Source organism: Coccinella septempunctata, chromosome 5, assembly GCF_907165205.1.
Source record: "Coccinella septempunctata chromosome 5, icCocSept1.1, whole genome shotgun sequence".
Taxonomy (NCBI): Eukaryota; Metazoa; Arthropoda; class Insecta; order Coleoptera; family Coccinellidae; genus Coccinella; species Coccinella septempunctata.
In genome coordinates, this window is record NC_058193.1 from 9,666,856 (window position 1) to 9,672,855 (window position 6,000).

Sequence of the window (6,000 nt, forward strand, 5' to 3'; positions counted from 1 at the left end):
AGAGAAAGTGTTTTCAACTATGTTCATGTTCATAGTTTTTTTTTGTTCTTTTTTGCGCAAGAATTGGTTGGAAAGAAATTGCAACATTAGTTCCTATTTCGTAATTTTTCCATAAACCCAATTATTGAATGGTAGGGAAAATATACTTTTGTTTACGGAAAAAATTTTCTATGTCTAATATCTCATTTTATTGTGGGGTTATATTATGGTTTTTCACAAATGAGGCTCGGTTTGAAGAGCATTAATCTCCTAAACAGATGAAAATAAATCGTTAAATGTAGAATTGAAAACCCATGGGCGTTATGTAATACAACCCCAATACATTCGATGCTCTTTTGCATATTTCGATTCTAAAAATTTAAACAAAAAAGTGGCCGTGTGCTTTCGTCCTCTCCCATCCGACCATTCATGATAAATCACCTGTCCGCGTGTCCATCGAATACATTTTTAGCCGTTCCGTTTTGGGTAATGTGCACATTAGCCGGCTAAAGATGAAATGCCCTGACGCGGATGAATATTTTATCGAACTTTAGCCGATCCTCGAATATAAACCTAAGTTTAGCCGGCTAATCTTAAGTTTATGCTCACACCTATCTTTAGCCGTAACATATATACCCATACAGTACATATTGTAAATATTTCTTCTGAGTTTCTGGTGCCGTAAAAATGGATGTCAACCGACTGAAGAGCGACGAGCTTACGTGGGAGTTAGAGGCACGAGGCTGTACTGTAGGACATAACGTTCAGGATAAGAGAGCTCAACTGAGAAGGGCTATCCATTCCGAAATTCCGTTTATACCAAGAGATGACATTGACCAGGCGCAGGAAATTGGTGTTTGTGGTGCCAAGTTGTTCGACTTGATGGGAGACATATGTGAGTTTGACTTTGCTAATAGAGACAATGAGTTACAGCGCATAAGGAGCCGGCTATTGCACGTTCAAGGCCGACTGAGAAGTTTATCTCCGGAAGCTGCCAATCTTCTTCACAAGAAAACCGAGCTGGAGCACTCTCTGAAGATGGCTATGAGATTGCTGGAGAATACTCACTGGTTAGGTGGTATTCCAGGGAACCTGTCAGCCGGCACACCATCGCTGATTGACCAGGAATTACCGGAGTTCGCATCTAGACTTGGTCCAGGTTTGATTCCGTGTTCAACAACCGTTGGAGATGCGGACTTGTTGAACTTGGGAGAAGAAGGTGACATATCCCGACCGACCACTCAGGATAACAGGCTGCAGCAAGACCGCCAAGAAGTTTGTAGGGTAATAACCGAACAAATTGAACGCACTATTTTGCAGTATCGACCTACGTACAACCGACCGCCAACCGATGTCCTTCCATTTATCGTCGACCAACCGCTACCAACAGACCAAACCGATGATGACCACAGACCGTTGATAACATCCCCTGAGTCAAGGCGATTAGCGAGGGAGTTTGCCGAATCAACCAGGAGAGTTTCATTTGCCTCATCTCCTACCGATACCGCTGGGATAAGACAAGTAGGAAGCGAAGTATCAACGACCAAGGAAACCGAACTGACGACCGAAGATCCGTCGACGAAACCGCCGAAAACTACCAATTTTTCCGTTCCTACTGTTCCTGTATGGAAATGGAGCCTGACATTTGATCGGTCGACCAGTGTGACCTCGTTCCTGAAAGAGGCTGAGTATCTTGCCGAGGCTAGAAAGGTGAGCCATGAACAGTTGTTTAAGTCCATCTACGAGTTGTTACGTAAAGATGCGAGAGATTGGTACATCCCTCGAAGAGGCACATTCAGCAACTGGACGGATTTCAAGGACCAACTCCGAGAGGCCTTTCTTCCTCCTGATTACGAGGAGATTCTACTAGAAGAAATCAAGAAACGCACTCAAGGAACCGACGAACGACTCTTGTTGTATGTAACTCGAATGCAAAATCTGTTTCAGAAACTGACCGTAAAGCGACCGACCGAGGAAGAGCAGGTGAATATCATCCGACGACGTTTACTGCCAGAGTTACAAACCGCCCTGGCCTTCCAACCGACCGCCACAATAGATGAACTGCTCCGAAAGGGAAAAGTTTTCGAATTGGTCAAATGGCAAACCGCTAACTATACTTCGCCACCGTTCCAAAAGAGTCTCATCAACGAACCGCATCTTACTTTCCGAAATCCCTCATCGAACGTCCAACCGATCGGAATGCACCTAAGTACACTGTCCGAACCGTCCGATAAACCGAAACTTGTCCAAAACTCTACAGCACGTCAGAGACAACCTGAACCGAAGAATACCGTCCGACCGCCAACCGAAACCCAGTGCTGGAGATGTGGTGGTAAGGGCCATCTCCGAACACAGTGTACATCGAAACCGATACTTTTCTGCTCTCGATGTGGTAAGAAAGGTGTAATGTCTAGAGATTGTCAGTGTCCGTTATCGAGGAACTCCCCAAAACCGGGGATCCGTCAGTTCCAATCAACCCCATCCCCCGTTATTCCGAAGAAAAATCTTTCTGATAACCGTCCTATAATTACTGTTCTTATAGGAGACAAGGAGTTCCAGGCACTCTTGGACACCGGATCAACCAGGTCCTTCATCAGCAGTGAAGTGGCTGCTCACTGCAAGGCCGCTGGAATAAAACCGAATTATGTTAGGGACGTTACCACCACCGTCGCTAACGGAAGTTCTATCCCGATTAAGGAAATGTACACAGCACAAGTTCAGGTTGGATCCGAAAATATTGAGGCTACGTGGGTTGTTAGTTTCAGATTTACCGATCAGTGTGGTACTGGGAATGGATGTACTGAGAGCACACGACTTCTCCATCAATCTCCAAACCGCCGAATGCTTTCTGAATGGCAGGTCTATAAAGGACAAGCCCATGATTCAGGAAAAGCAGAATCAGAATCCGTTACCGTTACCGTTACCGTTACCGACCGAAGGAACCATTTGCCTGACCGAGGACAATGTAAGTTGCTCATGGTACAGGAGGAAATCGGCAGAGGTAAAATCGAATCCTATAGCGTTTCCCGACTACAGAATTGTGTCAGGAAAATTATACCGCCATTTTTGCGATTCCGATGATTTTACAGAGCCAGAATTGGGAAATCCCTGGAAGTTATGTGTTCCGAAAGATGACCGAAGAGAAGTCCTTCTCGAAAACCACGACCGACCGACCGCTGGACACTTGGGAATAGCAGAAACGAAATTGCTCATAGCCCGCAGCTACTATTGGCCAGGAATGTTCCGAGAAATTGCCCAATATGTCCGAAAATGTAGCAAGTGTCACCGATACGAGGTTCCACAGCAGAAACCGGCAAGGAATCATTCCTATGTTGTGGAAGAACCCTGTAAAAATTACAGATTCTCCAAATGGATGGTATTTAGGCCCATGAGAACAGCTGTTCAAAGAGGTGTGTACCAGGCTTCCAAGGAAGATGGAGTGAATTCCCCAAAACAGGAGTCAACCGGAGACCCCAGAGCATTCTTGAACTTTGATAGGGAAATGCGTTCACTGAACGCCAAATTTTCTACCAAGATTGCTAACAAGGATGGAAAGGATCACACCAAACCGGATACCGAACCGCAAGTTGCTTACCATGTAAATAACCGTAACCGATTTACCGAAACTTTTAAATTTGTCCTAACTAGATTAACACGAGCCTTCGCCCAGCAAAGTCACCATAACCTACGTCGTAGGGACTGGCGTCATAGGATTGGAGACCAAGTGTACCGAAGAGAGCATCCCTTGTCTTCTGCAGTGAAGGGAGTTGCCGCCAAGTTGGCTCCGAAATACTCCGGACCGTATACCGTTGTAGACGTAGTCTCTCCTGTGGTGTATGACATCAAGGATGGCAGTGGTAAGGTTGTCAGCCACGTCCACATAAAGGACCTGAAATCCCCTGGGATTGAAAGGTATATGCTGTTAAGAACCTGACCGAATAATTTTCCAATTTGAAAATCCGAGAAGGCTAAGTCTTCTTACCGAAATGGTGGATGCGCCAACCGACAGTTTTTAAATTACCGTTCGAGTTCATCAGGTCATGAAATGACGCCGAGGTCAACAACCCCGTAGCTCTCACAGGCTGAGACCGACATTTAGAAATACCGCAACGATACCCAGGGGGGTTGAAAGAAAAATAAAACTTCGTTTTATTTTTTGCCGACGAAGGAGGAGGATGTGACGAGGCAGATTTTGCCCCGCCACGAAAAGGAAATTTCTTCACCTTTACTTGTATAATAGGACCTGACAACCGAAATATCTCCGAAGAAAACCGTTATGTTATCATAGGGGGTCTTTACCGATTGATATTATGTCATTGTTTTCCACCGACCAGTCCCATATTTGTAGCGGAAACCGTATATGTCTTTTGTTTTCAAAATTCATATATTTTATAATTATTTCCGTTCAACCGTACATTTTCTGAGTCGAGAGCGGTTTTTCAACTTGTTCAGTTTTTCCTTCTCTTCAGTTGTTTCTGTTTCTTTCCGAGCCGGCTGATTGACCGAGCAATTTGAGTGCAGCCAATGGGGAAATGAGTTACCGATAGTGGGGCAGTTTTCCCGAGGAGTGGTACTTCTTCGAGCCCTGCGCGGAAGGTCAAGAGCGAGGTCAGTGGAGATCGAGCTGCCGAGAAAAGTGCGTAAGGTGTTATTGCCGTGAGTTGGAAATTACGTTAAGAAGTTTGAAAGTTTAAGGCAAGTCGCTTGTAGTATTATTGTTTCTTACGTAGTGCATACCTGAGGACTATTTTCCGCTTTCTTTAGTCTGTTGGACTGGCTGAGAATACTTACCTACCGTTTAAACTTGACCTAGTGATCGTAGACTGTGTAAAGTGCCGGCCATCTGTGTCCGTGCGACCGCCGTGGGGTCCTCGTAGGACTTGGAGTTCCTACCGTATTTTTGGTGCTTATTTTGTTAATATATTGCCGACTTCCGACCGATCAAGTTACAGGTTGACAGTTCCTTCCGACCTGCTGTCTGACTGGCAGCCATTTTGAGGACTACAGAGAGAGAAAGGGAGAGAGAGAGACAGCACTGCAATTGGACTGAGACCAGCCACGGTACCGATTTCTGCCGACAGAGGGTAACAGAGAGAGAGAGAGAGAGAGAGAGAGAGAGAGAGACAAAGAGTGAGAGACAGGGTGCACTGCCATTCGACTGAGACCAGCCACTGTACCGATTTCCGCCGACAGAAGGAGTGACTTGCCAGGATCTCAACAGACCGTAACTACCGTCTATTTCCACCGTACTCCTCTGGAGTGACCGTACAAAATTTAACCGTATTTACCGTCTATTTCAACCGTATTCTCCTGGAGAGACCGTGTTTCATCAGCCGCCCCCACACTGACCAGGACGCCGGTTGACATCAATATTTGTTGAGACTTGTACATTTCTGTATATAATTTAATCCAGTAGGAATAAAGGACTAAACATTTATTTTGTTGCCAGTTATTTTGCCAGTGAGAGACAGTTCCCTAAATCAGTTAGAACTAGATTTTCGTCAGAAGAGGTAGGTACTCTTTTTGAACGATTAAAAACCGTCAGAAAGCAGAGACAAAGAAGACGCTACCACCCTAGTTTTCACTGCTACCCTTCTCCACTGATCATTCAAGTCTACCCGGGCTCTCTAATTTTTGGAGATTCTGTGAGAGACGTGGGGTTCCACTGATTGCCCCACTGGCGCCCGAGCAAAGGTAAGGAGCGTCCAGGGTGAGAGAAAAAGCCCATCACAATGTAGCATTAATAAAGTCGGTATATTATTGGAATAATACTAATTTTTTATAGCGGAGAATAGTAGTTTTCAGCCTCGGTATTCACGAAATTCATTTTATTATGTTTTTTTTTTTAATATAAATCGGCCCGAAATCTTGGATCCCCCGACCTGCTAGTTTTGTATACTTATACAGAAATTTTTAAATTCAAGCGAGAGACACATTTCCTTCAGCGCAGTTGTTGTTTTGAAGAAAAAGTAGTAGATTCTCGAAAAATCCGAAACTCTACATGTATAGGCGTTTATTATT